We start from the raw sequence: 19,852 nt of genomic DNA on the forward strand, positions 1-19,852 counted from the left end.
ATAATGAATAGCTAATGATTACTTATTCACATGCTTGCACTGATCAGCATGTATTGCAGAAGAAAAGTCATTGATTTCTTGTTCCTACTCATTTGTGAATATTTGTTTCTATAATTGTTAAACTGCATTTAGTATTGTCATTACAGCAGTGGAAGCATTCATAGGTTCATACAAGGCTAACTGCCCTTGTAAGATATTTTAAGCCTAGCCATTTACCTCATGTGAGAATCAAACCCTGCACCTTGTGTTTGTAAGGTGGGCACGTTAACCATTATGCCAACCTCCCCGCAGTGGGTATTTCAGTCTTGCTTCTTGATAAAATTGTGCAAATGAGGGTAGAGTTAGCTTGTTCCATGTTTTATAGATGATGTTCAACTGAAGTGCTTAATGCACAATAATGTTTCCAATATGTAATTGCATATTGAAAAAAACTACCAGAGGAGATATTACTGATATAACTGTACACCTCAGACAAATGCTCTGCTTGGGGAAATATACATTTTTCCATATGAGAGTACTCAGTTATATAAACTGTTTTTTTTTCCTGTACAGGTTCCTCACTTACCTTGTCATTACTGAAGGTAAAAAGTGCATCCTTGGAGTTGTCCCTGTATGATGCTATAAGAACACAGCCATTACTTGGTTAAGTAAAGATTGTGAAGTCTGACAGGCATCTGTTTTCCAGTTTGTGTGTGCATGGGATCTTAGGTTTTGAGCTAAGCAGTGAGTGTGTGTGCTATCCTTTGCCTCTTATCCAGAACCAGGGCACACTGTGCACACCTCCATCTGCCAGCATCATCTGCAGCATGTGGTTCTCCCTCAGGTGCTTCATCTCTACCTGCTGCTGCTGCTTCTGATGGCCCTGCCTTTGGACCTTGAAAGTGTGGTCCTGTCCTATGCTGTCCTTGTTGAAGTTGTTTCCTGAGAATTATATTGCATAACATGGCACAGACTGCAAGTATTTCGGCAGAGGTGCCTGGGTTGTACTGCAATGCACCTCCTGGTGTGTCAGACACTAGAACCTTGATATAAGCAAACCAAAAACACAATCTAGTTTGAGCATAGGTCTCATTGTATCCCTGCTCAGTTGGGTTGTGTGGGTTTCTCATGAGTACAATGAACCAGGGCTACAATGCATAACCTGCATCCCCACTAGATGCCCTTGAAGAATGTCACCACTAAAAAACCTGGTGTACAGCTCACAAGTGTGCCATATATGTGAATTTGGAAACTGCCTGTGTTATCTTTGCAGACACTGTAGATGATCCCTTGGGCATTACAGACAACCTGACAGTTTATACAACTGAAAACATTTCTGTCGACTGTGTGGGTTGTTTATTTCTATGTGGATGCAATCTATGGCCCTCAACACTTGGAAGTGTACTATTGCAATAAAACTCCTGCATGGTTCTTGCTCTGTCCTGTGGGAAATAGTCGTGATCCCTTGTGTATAGTAACATTGCATTTAAAAATTGATGTAATATTCCAGAGACTGATGCCTATGATACCCTAATATATTCCCTGTGGGTCCCTGGTAAGTATCATTAGCTAGTATTCATAATGCTACACATACCTTGGTTGCCACTGGGATAGATTTTTCACGATTTCCCTGGAGTCTGAGGTGGGGGCAGCACATGTTGCATATTTCCTCCATTGTTTCCCGATCTGCCTTGTATCTCTGAGTAATTTCTGTGTCATGCTAAGTCAAACAAGGTCTAAACACCCTTTTTCTTTTTGCCAGGGGTTTGACACCACCTGCAGTACCATGATTTAAAGCCCGTTGCACATACGGCATAATAATTTATAATAATTATTTATTTATTTATTTTACATTTGTTAACGGGGAATGTATGATTGAGCCAAAGCCCTTATTCAGCAGAGGCCCGGGGAAAAAATCTCTGGTCTGTACAGTTAAAATTATTATTTTATGCAGTAGTACAGGAAGTAATGGTACATGTCAAACAAATATATAGCAGCAAAAAATACTTAGTTCAAACAACATTTTTACAGGTAATGCAGGATACAAATCATAAACAATATAGAAAGTTTAGACCATTTAGTAAAGGACAGAAGTGGAGATACAAGTATAATGAGGAAGCTGGTGTGTTAGTGTATCACAGCAGGTTTGAGCAATGGTAGATCCATTGTCCTTTAAATATTCTTTTAATGTTAGTTTAAATTGTTTGGGATGTGCTAGTGTTCGAATTTCTAGGGGGAGTCTGTTCCATGTGATAGTGGGGTGATAGCTGTATATGCTGCACCCTGCTTTAGACTTGGGCTTATAGACACAAGTCTGCATGGCGCAGTGGTGCAGCGGTAGCATTGTCGCCTCACAGCAAGAGGTTCTCCAGTTCGATTCTTGGCTGGGGGGGTGCCTTCTGTGTGGAGTCTGCATGTCCTCCCTGCCTTTGTGTGGGTTTCCTCTGAGTGCTCTGCTTTATTCCTACATTACAAAGACATGCATCTGGAGACTTTCTCCCTGGGCCTCTGCTGAAAATTGGCTTCGTTCCAAGTTGGACTTTCCCAGTTAACAAATGATAAATGAATAAAATAAAGTCTTGGGAAGAGCTGAGATTACAGTGTGTAAGGCTTGGCAGTAAGAAGGCTGATAGAGAATAGAGTGTATGGTTTGGAGCTGAGAAAGGAGCAGAAGGTGAGGCAGTTCAAGGACTTTAGAGAGAGAGAGAGAGACAGTGATGGGGATTGTTGAGTAGCAAATCTGGCTATTTTACTGTAAATAGACTCTAGTCTTGAGAGAAGAGAGGAGTTAAGGTTAGTGAGGATTTGTGAGCAGTAAGTTAAGCAGGGAGGAAGGAACGCATGAACAAGAGCTACTCTGGCTTCTTGTATGAGAATTTTTTTTTTTCTGTATAATAAACCAAGTTTGTGGTGAGTTTTACTCATACAATTATTTATGTGAAGATCAAATTTTAATTGATCATCTATTGTAACACCAAGAAGTTTTGTGCTATTTTCTATTTCTATAGGGGTATTGTTGAGGGAAAGGATAGAAAAGCAGGACCTTGTGTGATTGAATGTTTTTGGGAGTAAGAGTAGTAGTCTTTTTTTTTTTTTTTGGTTTAGGATAAGTTTATTGTTTTGAGAGCCATGTTTCTACTGAATTAAAAAAGGACTGGGTAGTGGATAAGAGTTCAGAGGGAGAGTTAGCTATTGTTATAACAGTTGAGTCATCTGCATATTGGATAAAAGATGAGTGTGGGCAGGAAGTATGAAGTAGCTTGGTGAAAAAGTTAAAAAGTAATGTCCCTAGGATGGATCCTCGTGGCACTCCCATTTTTATTGGAAGGGAAGAGGATAGGGTAGTGTCCCATTTCACTTACTGGAGTCTATCAGTAAGATAGCTATCAAACCATGTTATTGTAGCTGGAGAGAAATTGAGGTTGGACAGTTTGTTTAGTAGTAGAGGGTGGGAGACAGTATCAAAGGCCTTTGATAGATCCAGGAAGAGACAGGAGATACGTTTGTGGTTATCTCTGGCCAAGGAAATAGTACCGAGAAAGAACAGGAGATGCAGTGAATGTGCTGTGTTTGGCCTAAAGCCATGTTGAGTAGAAGTTAGTAGGTTTTCCTGAGAGAGATGTTGCATGACTTGTATATGTATGCATTTTTCTAGTATCTTAGACAGAGGAGAGAGGATTGCTATAGGTCTAAAATTTGAGATTTCCGTGGAGTTACCTCCTTTATGTATAGGTAGGGTATAGAACTGTTTCCAGATGGATGGCACTTTTGATTCAGAGGTGGATCGATAATAGCAGCAAAAATCCCCTACATTTTTTTTTTAAGTGTAATTGTGCCTATATTCCAGAGAGTTTTAATGTGCATAGCAAAAGTCTACACTGAGTGTACACAATTGCTTTATAGCTTTCTGAATAGCTCTACCATGTTGGATTTGTTAATCAGCATGTACTTCAGCTCTTTATGGTTTCATTAGTATATCCAGCCTTTTCCCTTTGTTTGGCAGTTCTATACATGCTTAATGAATACCAGTTAGTACACTAACCTGTTTGAACTACAACATGATAGCTACATATCTTGTAGCTGTTAATGAATCTAGTTCTAAAAGTACAAGAGGGAGATAGAGAGCAGATAAAATAATAAAATAATTAAATAAAAAATACTTAAGGCATATTTAACCCCAAAGTAGCTATTGCTTCAGAAACAGTTAAATTACACTCTTATGATACACACCAAATAGTTTACATAGACTTGGCAGCAGATCAAAAATAATTTCTAAATGCCCGAAAATAAAAAAAAATCAGGCACGGAAGAATTTTAAATGCTTTTAAAATATTTTGATAAATTGAATAGTACAGAAATAGAAGTGACAGATGACAGTTAAATATTTTTAAAAGCTAATATAGACATTGCATTATCATATAATCAAGTGGATGTATAACTGCAACCGTCAGCATTAATAAAAATAATGAATAAATTGGCAAATTATTGTTAAATAAAGCAGAAGGTTTACATGGTTTATTCCAGAAATGTAGAAATTATTACATTTAAAAATAATTTATATTATGAAAGATGCATATACATTAATCCAAGAAAAGGTTTTGAAGTTAATATATTTAAAAAACCCAAAACAATTCTGGAACTCCATAAACTCTCTTCTGCACCCAAGTACAAAAAACAATCCCTGTCCTGATAATAATTTAACAGACATAGAAATTGCCACCCTATTCAACTCCTTCTTTACCATCTCCATAGCTGAACTCACTAAGATCTTCCTCAATAATATCTCCTCCCCTCCACTCAACCCTACATTCCCTTCCCCCACTCAATCTCCCTCTCCCACCCCTCCCCCTATTTTCCATCTAAAACCCATCTCTACCTCTCACATCAAAAAGCTTCTCACTAAACCCAAGCCTTGCTCCAATGCCCCTGACAATATCCCCTCACACTTTCTAAAGCTTGCTGCAGATGCCATTGCCATCCCCATTAGCATTCTCATTAACCGATCCATTCATGAATCTTACGTCCCCAAATTGTGGCGTGCTGCCTATATCCTACCTCTTCACAAAGGAGGCAAAAACAATAACATCTCTAATTTCCGTCCAATAGCCATTCTCTCCCCAATATCAAAAATTCTAGAAAAATGCATCCACCACCAACTTATGCCCTTCCTTATCAGTAACCACCTCCTTACCCCTACTCAACATGGTTTCCGCCCCAGCCATAGTACAATAACCACTCTCCTCTCATTTTTAGACATAGTAAACCATGCTCGGGACTCAGGAGAAATTGTATCCACTGTCCTTCTAGATCTTTCCAAGGCTTTCAACACTGTCTCTCACTCCCACCTTCTAACTCACCTGTCTAACCTCAATCTCGATCAACATTCACTTACCTGGTTTAAGAGTTATCTTTCTGACAGATCCCAGGCTGTGAAATGGAAAACTAGTACCTCAAGCTTCCTTCCTACCCCAACCGGGGTTCCCCAGGGTTCAATACTCGGTCCAATGCTCTTCAATATATTCATTAATGATTTCCATGCAGCCATTCCCAACACTAAAATAGTACAGTATGCAGATGACTCTACTTTAATCTGCTCTGCTCCTAATCTTCCTGCTCTCCAAGCAATTACCCAATCTGCCTTTACAGCCACTGAGAACTGGATGTTTCAAAACCACCTCTCCCTTAATGCTAATAAATCCAAAATCCTACTTTTCTCTCCCTCTAAAAACCTGCACCTTAACAAACAATCTTTCAATATTACCAGTAATGCCAACTCCCTAAAAAGAAGTTGCCCCCTTCGCTAAACATCTCAGTGTTACTATCGACAAACACCAAAAATTCAATACTCATGTCCAATTAAATATAAAAAAAACCCATCAAAAACTAGGGTTACTATACAGAAACTCTCACTTCCTTTCTCCCTCTACCAGGCAAACTCTTGCCACTACCTACTTACTACTATCACTATTATACGTGCCCCTCTTCTAACCAACCTTGCATCCTCCATCTCCTCAAAACTAGAAATCTGCTACAACAAAATCTCCAAATTTGCTACTAAATCTAAACACTACTCCCACCACTGCTCTTCCCTACACATGCTAAAATGGCTAGAGCTTCCCAACTACCTCGATTACCTCCAACTCACTACAGCCCACAAATTAATCTTTAAACGTACTGCATGCACTGCTCTAGCATACATCCTTCCTTCTTATACTCCCTACAGACCCCTAAGATCTGCACAACAAAATCAACTTGCTATTCACAAACCAAAACTTCCCGCTGGCCAGTGTCTGCTATCCTATTCCCTAGTAAAAAAATGGAACTCTCTTCCCCCCTCACTAAGAATCTCCAATAATCTTGAACTCTTAAAATCCCAGCTCCATTCTCATCTCTCCCAAAATTGGAAATGTAATTGCTCTCTGCCCCCCTAATCCTATTAAACTCATTTCTACTTGTTCTTCATTAAATACTTCTTCACCTTGCTATTCTGCCCAACAGCTTCCCCTTGATATTTCTTACATAACTTATACACCTTTAATGTATATAGTGTAAATACTATACATACCCTTCTTTCTGTACTTCTCTCCCCCTATATACTTCTTCCATCTAAACCTATATTACATTTGATTAACTAATGACTCTAACATTCTACAGATTGTATGATACTGACACCAATAAATTCAACGAACTGGTAACCACAATAACAAACATGGAAGGTCCGACCAGTCCAAACACAGGAACCCACCAAAATGAATTTAAAATCTTTATTCAAATACAAACAAGTTCACAGACAAGTTTACCTAGGTTTTGTCTTCCATACACAGACTTCATCAGAACTAAACTTTTCCATGTTCCCATTCCCTTTAAAACTATTCCTGAGCTAATTAACCAATTAACTCTTGAGAATAAAAAAACAACAAACATGCTCTTCCATTCTTGCACCTCGCATATTGTTCCTCACATATTATATAAAATGTTATTGGACTAAACACCTTATAAAAACATTTCTATAAGTACATAAATGCACTAAATTGCATAAAAATAATTAAAATCCTAATTCTAAAAACATTAATATGGGTTGATGCAGAAATCACCTAGTTGAAAATTAATCTAATATACACCTTAATTTTAATAAAGGGGCTATACTAATATTGTCATTAATGCCTGGGAAAGTCGTGGCATCTAACCTTATTTGCCACTTCATCTCGCATATATCCAAATGAACATCCAGTATGCGCCCTTGGTTATCCTTTATAAATTGCTGAATGACACAAAATTGAAATTCATGATCTGGATGTTGTTTAATATGTCTTGCCAGTGCATTTGTATTTTTCATATGCCTTATATCCAACATATGTTCATATAGTTTAGAAAGTAATTGTATTGTGACTTATGGTATTCCTCTGTCTATATCATGTATGCATAATTATGGAGCTTTTCTCCTCGGGTCTCTTATGAAAAGGAGCATCTGCCCAGTCGGATTAACCAGGTCAACAAATGTCAAAATAAATAAATAAATAATGTTTTAAGGTCCAAATATGAATGGATGATGTGGCCCACCTCTTATGGTAAACCTCACTCATCATATATACTAGCCATGCCTTCTCTGAACACACCAGCTGCCTTCATCCTTCTTCATCAAGCCGTGAGTCTGAAAGTATCATTCTAATTTTGTCTCTACTCTACTACAGTGGTAGTATTTTAAGTGGGTTTCATTGCAAGTAACATTGGGATTATTGAGGTTGACTTGTCCCTAGGTTTAAACTTTTTAAGCTAGGATAGAAAGGTTAAGTACTGAAGAGCCTATTGATGACTTGGATATAACCAATTGGTTGAAGAAAAAGGGTGTGTGTTTGTAGCACTATCTATTTAGCACCACTGGGATGGGTGGGATTTGGGAACAGGGTGGGGTGCAGAGCAAGCCCGAGCGGAGTGAGGGTGAGCGGAGAGGGCCAAACCAGACCATGAGGTAGTAAGTGTCTGTGTATACTGCACGAGCGCACTGGAGCTAAAAGTAGGTTCTTTCTTACTTTCCATTATGTTCCTCTCCTCCTTTTTATAACAATGTATCTAAAGAGTTGCGTTTGTTATGTTTTTTAGTTTTATGGCTATGAGAGTAAATTTCACCTTTATGCCCTGGTACGACACATAGCATTCAAGAGTTCACATGTAAAGCATTAAGCTTTCTTGAGCAGTTTTCCACTGAGGTACTCTTTAATGGGTATTAAGGGACTTAGTAAGCCAAATCGGGTAATAAAGGTCTTCTAAGATATTGATTGGAAGGGAGCTATTAGTGCTTCAGATCCAGTCTGGCTGTATAAAAACTAAAATGGTGCCAGCCACAGGTAATATTTATTAACTTTTGGATTGGATTAAGGTAATAAACAGGGAAGTGGGAGGGGGAAACAAGAGTGTGGGCTGGGAGTTCTTTTGTGCTGCTGTTAATGAGCCAAGATCCAGGCAAAGACAAGTTTGTGTTTAAGAAAAACAATCAAAATTGACCAAGAACTACTGTGAAGCTGTTAGTCATTTCTTAAGAATTTATCAGGTGGAAAAACAGCAACAGCATAACCTTTTATCTGTAGGCTACTGTGCTCTCAATTAAATTAAACACACACAGTATTTGATCAGTTATGGATACTATTTGCTAACAAAAGGGAATAAAAAAGACACGGAAGATGAGTGTGGGGGGCTGCTTAGAAGTCAAAGTAGAGTGCTCTCCAGGGGATAATGAATATTAGCTCAAACAGGTAGACACAGACACAAAGCTAACTTTAGCTGTTTGTGTTTGCAGACAGTTCAGACCCGGAATGTGCTTTTCATATAACAGTGTATCCACTGGTCAGGTTAAAGATAAAAGTGTTATTGAAGCTGATTACTTAGAGTGGTGTTAGGCTGGAGAGACACTGAGCCCCTCATGGGGCCTGTAGCAGGGTCGTTGTAGTTAAAAAAATGGTGCCTGCACATATAAATAAGGAAGTTTTCAGGTATGAGCAAATGCAGCTATGAACAAGCACGTTTGAAATATTTAAGACGAGCAGTATGCAGTACAGCTATTTATAATAACTTTAAAAAAATATAAAGGGATTTTATATTTTTATACTAGGGATTCCTTGGAGACTATGTTGGTTTCTTTTAAAGAGTGGAAAAGGAAAGATAGGAAAGTCTGAAAAGGGGACACATCACAAAGAGAGAAACACAGAAGGAACGTATCAAGAAAGTTGTGCTTGAGCAGGTGGGAGAGGAGGGGCATTATATTTTTGGTGGGGGATAACTTCCCAACACTTCAATTTGTTTTTATATAAGAGAGTAGTTTTGGTATGAAGTAGATCAGAGCAGTGTAGGATAAAGGATTATGGAAGGTGAAGATGAGTTGGACTCACAACACCTGCTCCACAGAACCTCAAACATTTCCACTGACTGATAGTTTTACAGTGGCAGACTGCAGTGTTCAGGAGATGGCGGTCTGTGGTGGTACATTGGTCATCACTAACAGAGGCAATGAGTCTTGAACCCACGAAAAATATCCTGGGCTAGCTGAATATATCTTTCCACTATCTGCTCCACCACATTCTGAACTAAGTCCTGAGGCCTACAGTCTGTGAGACTTGACAGTCTGCCTTGTGTCAGGGTGCCTACAGGACCATTGCCACCTTCCTGACCCTGTGATAATGTATCTGAATGGCCAGAGGGTGAATGCACCCTAACCTAGGAGCATACCTCTCAACTGTCCACATTTTTTTCTCATATTTTAGATCTAAATCTCATATAATTTTTAGTTTTCTGGCCAATCCTTGAGAATTAAAATAAAATAATGGCACACATTTGAGTTTCAGACTTCATTCCCTTCAGAAAATCCATGCTAATGCAAAACCAGTTATTCTGTCATCTTTCTAAATTTATAAGAGCAGCATTTAAAATTGTCCCTAGTTTTGGGCCTTTGTTCCCCTATTATATATGGCTTTATCCAGATTTCTTGAGCAAAGAGGTAGAGAGGTATGCCTGGGTCAGAGCCATGGGCTAAAACTTAATGCCAAGAACTTCATAATAGCATCCTTTTGGAAGTCAGCCACCCCTGCTAACTATAGTAGGCACACAGACAGTAATCTAGCCTTTGATCATCATGTGTCTACAATACTGAGGAAATTATTCTATATTTTGCAACTTATAAAGAAAGGAATGGTATCTACAGCCAAGGAGGTCACTGCTTCCACTGTATTCAGCATTCATCAGACATATCATTGAGTACAGTGTCCCCTTTGGTATGAACCTAAACAGCACATGCAATAACTGGAATGTCCACAGAAGTTCTTCACTAAAAGAACACAGGGTGTAAATAATATGCCCTCTGTAGACCACTTCAAAGCCATAAGCCTGTATTGAAGGGAGATCTATGCTTGGCATACAAGGCATCATCAGACCCTTCTCTGATGGACCTCCTACATATCTGCAAAATTAAAATAATCAGAATTACATGTTCTAAGGACTTAAACTTTGCCTGTGATAAAAACAGGACTTGCAGGAGAAACAGGTATGCATCCCAGAGATGACTACTTCTCTGGAACAGACTTCTCATTCATGTGAAGCAGAGTTCCTCCCTAACCCATTGAAGAGTGGCTTGAACAAAAGCATGGGGAACAGGAAATTCATCCCTCATTTGGTAACTATGTCTTTTACGAGATTTATGATGCATGGCTAGGCTTAAAAGGCTCACTGGTCATTAGCATAGTATACACCTATGAACTTAAGTGTACTTATTTTTGTACCCATTTCTTTTGAATCTACCTATATGATTCCATGTATCAAGTAGGAAGGCAGCAAAGCACAGATTTCCATACATAAATTGCACCTAATCCATCTGTGTTAATATGCACATATACTTCACTGCCCTGAAAAGAGCCACAGCATGTATACCTTTCATTTGTTTCATTTTTATGTCTAGGTATAGCTTGTCTCTTTCAGGAATGGGTACTTTCTGCAAACTTTTAGTACATTTCCATTGATGTATTTGCTTTCCACTATGCTTTATATACTTCACTTGCATGTTTAAGTAGTATCATGTGAATTTTCTGTAAGCAGCTCACTTTTACCCTCCCCTCAAATAGACAAGGTGTATGCATACATATAATTTAACAACTGAAAGGACATTATGACATCCTTCCAGTTCAACTTGCAGTAAACAAAACATATTTACTGTTAAAGATGGATGCACTATAAATATTTCATGGCAATCTGTGTCTTTATAATTTATTGCTTAATAAGGGGATTAAGTAGAAATGTATACAGAAATTAGCAAACAGTACATTTCTCAGTATCATCCGCAGTGGTGGTGCTGCGGTAGCATTGTCACCTCACAGTAAGATGCTGTCCGGTTCGATTCTCAGCTAGAGCATCATCTGTGTGAAGACATGCATGAATGGGCGTACCTTTGTTGAAGGTTGTGTATCAGGGCTGGTAAATCGGCACGTAAAAATCAACTAGCAATCATTAGCGGATCAGAGTTCCGCTGTGGCGACCCCTAACTGGGAAAAGCCGAAAGAAAGAAACAAACAAACATTTCTCAGTATCAACTTTAGACATAGCCACAAACCAAGAACCAACACAGGAACAAATGAGCCAGCCACACCAAGGATAAAATAGACCAGTTTAATGCACACAGTTAAGCACTTTCGTCAAAGTAGACCCAAATGACTTCTTCAGAACAAAGTAACACAATCTTCTACAACATTTAAATATCCCTCACAAAAGTCACATGTTCAAATTAGCCAGTAAAAAAACACTAAGCCATTAAATATAAAAAGATTGCAGCTTTAAAACACTTAAAATGGAAATGCTTTCATTAAGCCCAGGAAAAACACATGCATTGAGCTTAATTTGCCACTTCAATTCCTTTTGTTCTAGTACATCATTCCAGGGACCCCCCCCCCCCGATGTCACTGGTAACATGGTCAATGGCTACAAACCCAAATTCATGGTTAGGGTTCTCAGATACATGTTTTGCCAAGGCATTGTTCATGTTACCTTTCCTAATGTCAAGAGAGTGTTCATAAACACATTCCTTGAACTTCCGCTGTGTCTTTCCAACATAAAAACAGTTACAATTTTTGCACAGAGCAAGGTAAACAATGTCCTTGGTGTTACAATTGCTAAAAAAATGCATATGAATCACCATTCCATTTACATAAACTTTATCGAGTTCAGTCAAATACCTGCAGTGGTTACAAAACCTACATGTGTGGGTGCCTTTCCTCCTAACAGAGACAAAGTTGTTGTCCTAGGGGTTGCTTCCAGAATTTCTTTGAAACATCTCCCTTTTTTGTAAACCTCTTTATGTATCCCTTATAACTCCTAGTATACTGAAAAAATGTGCCAATAAGTGCTCAAAGTTTTATAAATTTGTGGACACTCAGGGGTGCATGTGGTAATGAAAGATACATAAGGGGAATTATTTACCACTGCATTAGTCACCCTCGAAAAAACATGTGTACTAGTCTCTTGGTCAGACAATAATGGAGTATAAAAAACCCTAATTCTTTTGTTTTGTACCTCAGAATAAACTGATGCCCTCTAGATAAAAACATGTCAAAAAGTGTGTTAGCTTCCCTTAAAAAAACGTCATCCTTAGAAGTCATTCTGGTAAGGTGAACAAACTGAGCCTTTACCAAGTCTTTCTTCTGATCTAACGGATGGCAGCTATGCTTTGTATACTTCACTTGCATTTTTAATTAGTATCATGTGAATGTTTTGTAAGCAGCACACTTTTACCCTCCCCTCAAAGAGACAAGGTGTATACATACATATAATTTAACAACTGAAAGGACATTATGACATCCTTCCAGTTCAACTTGCAGTAAACAAAACATATTTACTGTTAAAGATGGATGCACTAGAAATATTTCATGGCAATCTGTGTCTTTATAATTTATTGCTTAATAAGAGGATTAAGTAGAAATGTATACAGAAATTAGCAAATAGTACATTTCTCAGTATCCTCATGCTGGTCATTTACTTGCTACTTAACCCCCCTCCCCACACACGCACACACACACACACACACACACACACACACACACACACACACACACACACACACACACACACACCTCCACTCTGCCTAGAGTGCTGTGATTATCTGAGTTCAGTTATCTTGTACACATAGTTAACTTTTATGGAAGAAATTTCTGGTATCCTCTTAATAAATTGTCTGTGGTTTACACAAATAAAATCATTTTTTTTTAAATTGTCTGAATGTACTATACCTAACTACTAAGCTAATACCTAAAGTATATGAAATATGTGTCAATGCAAATATGTTCTTTTATGTGTATAAATACAGATTTATATATACATATATATATATATATATATATATATATATATATATATATATATATATATATATACACACATTCAATGATATCCATTTATAAGCATATGTATACTTCTGCACATTTACACTTTTATATTTGTATTCTTACATATATTTTTTACTCATGCATATACAGCTGTATCTAGACTTGCCATACTTGCCTACAGATGCATTTCTGTTTACAGATATGTTTATGCCTACCCATACCTTCTTAAATTGCATACAGATACATTTTTGCACTTACACATATATTTCTTTTTGAATTTCCCTACACTTATGCAATAGTTATATAGCATGTTATAAACCTATTTGTGATGAGATTTAAAGAAAAAGTAAAAAATACTTACTATAGAAATCTTTTTTTTTTTCCTGTCGTCTAGGCCACCCACTCAAGTTCAGCTATCTGGTCAGGCCTAGGCCTCAGTAGGTCACCATACATGTGGCAGCAGAGTAAGTGATCACTGTCAGGGATAGGTTCATAGGTGTGTAATAGGCTAATGGCCCTGGAGCCTTTACAAGCCTAGCCCATACGATTAACCTGGCATTGTGCCACTCGACCTTAGTTCCCAATGCCTTTGTGGAATAGAGCCACTGCACTGATCCCTGGGGTGAATTTTCTATTTCCTCTTCCACTCATCAAGATTTCTCTTGAAGAAGGCCAGTGAAGTGCTCTGCTTGACATGTATGGGAAGTTTATTCCATAGCATGGGCAGTCTCTGGGTTATGAACCTGTCCTGCCAGCATGTTCTGTTGATTGTGGTAATGAGGTTGAGGTCTCTGGAGCGTGTGGTGTGGAGGGATTTGGATTTCTTTAGATGTAGCATTTCTAACAGAGCTGAGTCAGGCATGGCTTTGTAAGTCAAGCAGAGATCACTTCTAAGTAGGTAATATGAGACAGAGAATAGTTGGTGTTTTTTGAGTCAGTCCATATAGGACAAGTATTTAAGGCCTAGGATCCTCTTAGTGAGGTACTTTTGCAGCCTCTCCAGTTGTTGTAGGTGTCTAGTGAGGTACATGCCAAATGGGGCATTGTACTCAATGATTGGCCTAATGAGGGAAGAGTAGAGGGAGACAATGACCTCTTTCTTCCTGGATGCAAAACCCTTAGTAACGAGATGTGCCACATAGAAGGACTTTCTGACCATAGTGGCAATGTGGTGGTCAAAAGAGAGGGTGCTGTCAACCTGTGTTCCCAGATCTCTTATAACACCTTCTGTGTTCAGTGGACTGCTATCAATGTGGTAATTCATGGGAACTGGGTTTTTCCCATAGCGGATGATGACATATTTTTAGGCATTGAACTTAAGGCCATGGTTCTGACACCAGTCATTGGTCTCAGTGAGGCCTTTCTGTAAGGATGTCAACATTACTAGGGAGTTAATAATAGCTCCCAACTTGCAATCATCTGTGAAATTTGTCAGCCAGAGTCCCTTTGTGTTGGCCTGGACATCAGAGAAGTAGATACCAAAGAGGAGAGGACCCAGGACCACACCCTCTGGGACTCCACTCGTGACTGGTCAGCAGTCTTACTTGGAGTCAGTTACTTTCACACTCTGGGTTCTATCTGTTAGCCAGTTTGCAATCCACCTAGTGATATAGGGGTTGATGCCTAGCTTAGTGAGTTTTTCTATGATTCCTGAGTGGGGAATGGTATCAGAGGTCTTGGCCAGATCACAATAGACTGTATGAACCACCTTGCCTTCATCCACAGCTCTAGTGACTGACTCAAAGAAGCTGACCAAGTTGATCAGGCATGGTCTACCCTTCACAAAACCAAACTGTGTTGGATCCAGAGTTTGGATATTCCCTGTATCCTTGTTTATTAGGTCCATGATTATGCGTTCCATAGCTTTGCATATCAGACTCGTCAGGTTAATGAGGTGATAGTTCCCAGGGTCTGTAGTCACTCCTGTTTTGAGGAGAGGGATGACTGTAGCAATGCACCATTTGGTAGGGACAAAGCCTGAGGTGAGGCTGTGATTGAACAGGCCACACAGGTGAGGTGCCAGTTCACTCTGTAGTTCATGTAGAGCACAGCCAGGGATATTGTCAGGTCCAATATAAGCTATAGTCTTGGCCTTAGACAGAGTTGTTTTAACCTGTGCAGCAGTAATACTGGGTGCCTGGCAATCTACTGGTATTGTGATTAGTCCTTTGGGGGGGGAGCGGTAAAGCTGGCACTGAATTTGTCGGCCAGTACATTGGCAATATCTGTTGGCATGATATAGGAGGTACCATTGTGCAGTAGCTCAGAGTAAATCTGAGTATTGCCATGGAGATTCTTTACATAACTATAGAAGACCTTGTGGTTGTCTTTACTATTGGCTGCAATTCTGTTTTCATAGCTAGCTTTAGAGGATTTGATGAGGGATCTCAACTTTTTGTTGAGGCTGATAAGGGAGTTTTTCCAGTCTTGGGAATTCACCTTATTCCACATCAGTTTCCTCCTTCTGTTATAGAGTTTGTTTATGGCAGGGGACCACCAGATTGGCTTCCTTTTTTTGGAAGAGAGCATCTTGGTTCTATTGCGTCTGGCGAGTTCCATGCATTTGTGTGCGTGTTCGTACAGTGCATTGGTGTATGACTCAGCAGTCATGAAACTATTCTCCATTTGCATGGGTGCTTTGAAGTTAGCCACCTCTGTTTTTAGGAGCCCAAAGTTAGCTTTGGAGAAGTTTTTCATGGTGGTTACCTTTGTGGGACAGGTGGGGGATGTGGATTTCCAAGGTGATTAGTTTGTGGTCAGATCTAACCCGGGAGGAGTTGAGCATTCATCGCCCATGTTAGCAATGACCAGGTCAAGGATCTGGCTACCTCTATTGGGGGTAAGAACGAGCTGGTCCAAGACATTTGAATTAATGAATTCCAAGAAACAGCCAAGTGTATTGATACATGAGTAGTTTTCCCAGTTAATGGAGGGGTAGTTGAAGTTGCCCAATATGAGAGTGTTAGGTTGGACCCTAATATTCCCCTGGGTGCTTAGGAATGTGGAGTGTTAGTCTTGGAACATGGTTAGGGACCTACAGCAGGCTACAACCTGAATCGCTGTCTTACCCAATTTTAGCTGCACTTGAAGTATCTCTGATGCATTATGTTGGGCTACCAGTCTGGAGGTGTGCACATCCTTTATGAATATGGAAACATCACTGCCTCTGGAGCTTTGGTCCAAGTTCTGAGGCCAAAAGGTGTGGAATGAGTTATAGCCTGGTAGTGCAGGGGTGTTTTCTGCTGCCTTGAACCAGGTCTCTGTTACAGCACAAAGGATGACAACTGCTCACCCATTGCTTGCCAAATGTCATTTTTTTCCATTGTGTGCTGCATGCTGATGCTTAAGTTTTCTCCAGGTATGACTCCAATAAGAGGTAGATCATGATTTGAGTTTTCTTGTCACACCAGCTTGGATCATTCCATAATACCTTCACAGGTGCTACCATCTTTTGAATTGCCAGTGCCAGAATGAAGAAGGTAAGCTCAGGGCTGTAGTTTATAAGTTTGGGGACCATACCCCTAGGAAGTGATATCATCCCAACCAAACTCAGCTACCATGTAGGGGCATTAGACTCTTAATATTGGCAAATTTGGTTTACCAAATTGAGTTGTCACATAGATAATTTTTAAGGAATAGTTTAATATATCCTTGTCAGCTATAATATCATTATTTTTAAGTTGTTTATATGTGTTCTGCTTCTGTGCAGTAATGTTGTTATTTTTATTTGAGCAGCTCATACACAGTTGTTTAAGAGCTCCTTGTGTGAATCTGTTGATATGCACATTCCTGTATTACTGAAATTCATAGAGCTAAGACTAACTCAGCCTAATTTGCAGAAAATACATAAATGAGCCTGAATTTATGAAAATAACTTGAAGACACCATATTTAGTTCTGACCATTTGAGATAGGCAGCAAGTGTTTTAGGAAAGTAGAAAATTTATCAAGCAAGAAAAAATAGTAATAATGTTAGAAATTATTGAGAAGCAGTTCATATTGATTTTATACAACAGTAATTACTAGGAGAATTGTCTCTTTCTTTCTTTCTTTCTTTTTTTTTTACTCAAGTAATTTTTATTTTCAAACAGAGGCACTGGGAACTAACATCGGGTGGCATGATGTCAGGGCACTTCTATGGGCTAGGCTTGTAAATGCTCCAGGGCCATTAGCCTAGTACACACCTATGAACCTATGAAATAAAAATATTGCAGCTACAACATAACCTAAATTCTAATACATAAATAACTATATATACTATTTACATTTGGCCCGCAGGAAAAAATCAATAAATGAAACCAGTTTGATTCAAAAACATAGACTAATATACAATTAAGTTAAGCATTTACAGTAATAAGAGAAAAGCACAGTCCAATTGTAGATTTCCAGTAAAATTTAATACCTTTTTCCAAGGAGTTACAATTCTGTAAAAAAGAATCAGTATCTTAGCTGCTTTCTGTGGCCTAGCTGCGATTGAATTAATAGACATCTGGATACAGAAAGCCTATAAGTATATTTTTGGCACTTAATCTGTTATCAGTGTTAGTCAACAAAACAGTGCTGCATTTATTGATTCACTTGAGATTGCTTTTCTTGGTGTCTGCATTTTATTTTAGTTAAAACAGTGCTGCATTTATTGTTTTGCTTGAGATTGCTTTTCTTGGTGTCTGCATTTTCCCACTCTCCAACCCTAGTGCTGGTGTGCTCTTAAATTTGGTGGCTTTGAAATTTCCCACCCCTGCTGTAAATTTGATTTTGGACACTCCTTGCAGTCCATCTCATTTGCTTACTGTACTGAGTATAGGATGATCATTTGGGTAGGACTACCTCCTTGCTTCTTTGATTTTGGACACTCCTCCCAGTCGCATCTCATCAGCTCATTCTACTCTGTAAAGAGAGAGCATTTGGGAAGGCCAACCAGCTTAGTTTCTTAATAATGAATTATCTTCATTTCCTTCCCTCTCCACAAAAAAAATGCACTTCATTTATTTATTGTGGTCTTCCTCATTACTGTTAAATGTTGAAGTGGTTTTATTCTGCTGTATTTATTACTGCTTGTTAGTAGCCTGATTCAATTTGTCTGTTATTCTACCCTTCTTAGTTTTGGTTTTAGCAGTTGGGCTTCAGGACAATTATTTTACATTTAACAAGGTTTTTGTGGTCTACACTGTTGTGGACAAACCCTTATCAAAACCCTCTCTCCCCAAGTCCATCCAAGTTTAAGAACACTATGTCTGGACAATTTCCATCAATTTCTCTTGCCAGCATGATCGACATGGGCATACTGAGATAGTGTAGGAACTGCCTCATGTTCACTGACAACCTTCTTCTCTTAGCAAATAATTCTTCTACTTGTGAGAGATGCATCTATATTGCACCTTAGTCAGTACCCCTGACAAAGAGGAGATTGCCAGCACAAACACCACACCCACATCACATAGCCAAGCACAGCACACACCCACATATACAGAGGTCCTCAATGAAAACTTACTTAACACCTCCAAAACACACTCACTAGCATTCCTCACACAACACCAAACACATCACAGACAGCAGACAACACAACAGTGTCTCACAAACACAGCCCATAAGGCATAACAATAAACTGATACAGCCCATAAAACACAACATTGAATCAAACGTACTAGTCATTGGCAACTCAATTGTATGACACACCAATGTCCCCTCACCAGGCTCGACAAGGAGAAGATCATGGTCAGTTGTCTATCAGATGTCCGAGTCTGCCACATCACCCATGCACTTAAGTATCTCCACAAAAGGCACAAGTATGACTCTGTCATTGTTCAAGTTGGTGTGAAAGACTTGAGATGTATCTGGACTATATGAAGAGAGACATGATTGAGCTGTCAGAGTATGTGTCCCAGGCAGGTATGACTCTAGCCCTAACAGCATCCTACCTTCACCAAGAATAATACCACAATACCAACAAAAAATAACTGACTTTGTTTTTGGTGTCATTCCAAGAGGATCCAGTATCTGTCTTCGTGGGATGACATGGTTGACAGACCTCGATACTTTGCCACAGATGGCCTCCACTTGTCACCCATGGGACTCAGGATTCTGGCCAAGGATCTTGCCTCCCCCATTTTGCCTTTTTAAGCAATGTCCAACAGACAAATCCTCCAGCATAAAAGATCTGTCAAAAAGCAAACTGAAAGTCACACTGCTTAAGGGTAGGAACCTTAGCCTGAAAACGTACTCACTGGAGGCTCTCCTAGCACTGGAAGATGCTGACATCAGTACAGTCATGGAAACTTGACTCAAGGCTGCAGAGAGCACCCCTGCCTTACCAGGCTATACCTCATTCCACACATTCTGACCCCAAAATGAGGTCGGGAAGACTAAGGGTGGTGGAATTTCTGTTTTCATTAAAGACAAGCACACCTCCAGACTGGTTTGCCAGCATGATGCACTAGAACTTCTCCAGGTACAACTGACAATTGGCAAGACACCCATCCAAGTTATAACCAGCTGTAGACCCCCTCCATGACTCAGGAC

The sequence above is a fragment of the Protopterus annectens genome, chromosome 6.part0, assembly GCF_019279795.1.
Source record: "Protopterus annectens isolate FY-2018-M chromosome 6.part0, PAN1.0, whole genome shotgun sequence".
NCBI classification, from domain to species: Eukaryota; Metazoa; Chordata; order Ceratodontiformes; family Protopteridae; genus Protopterus; species Protopterus annectens.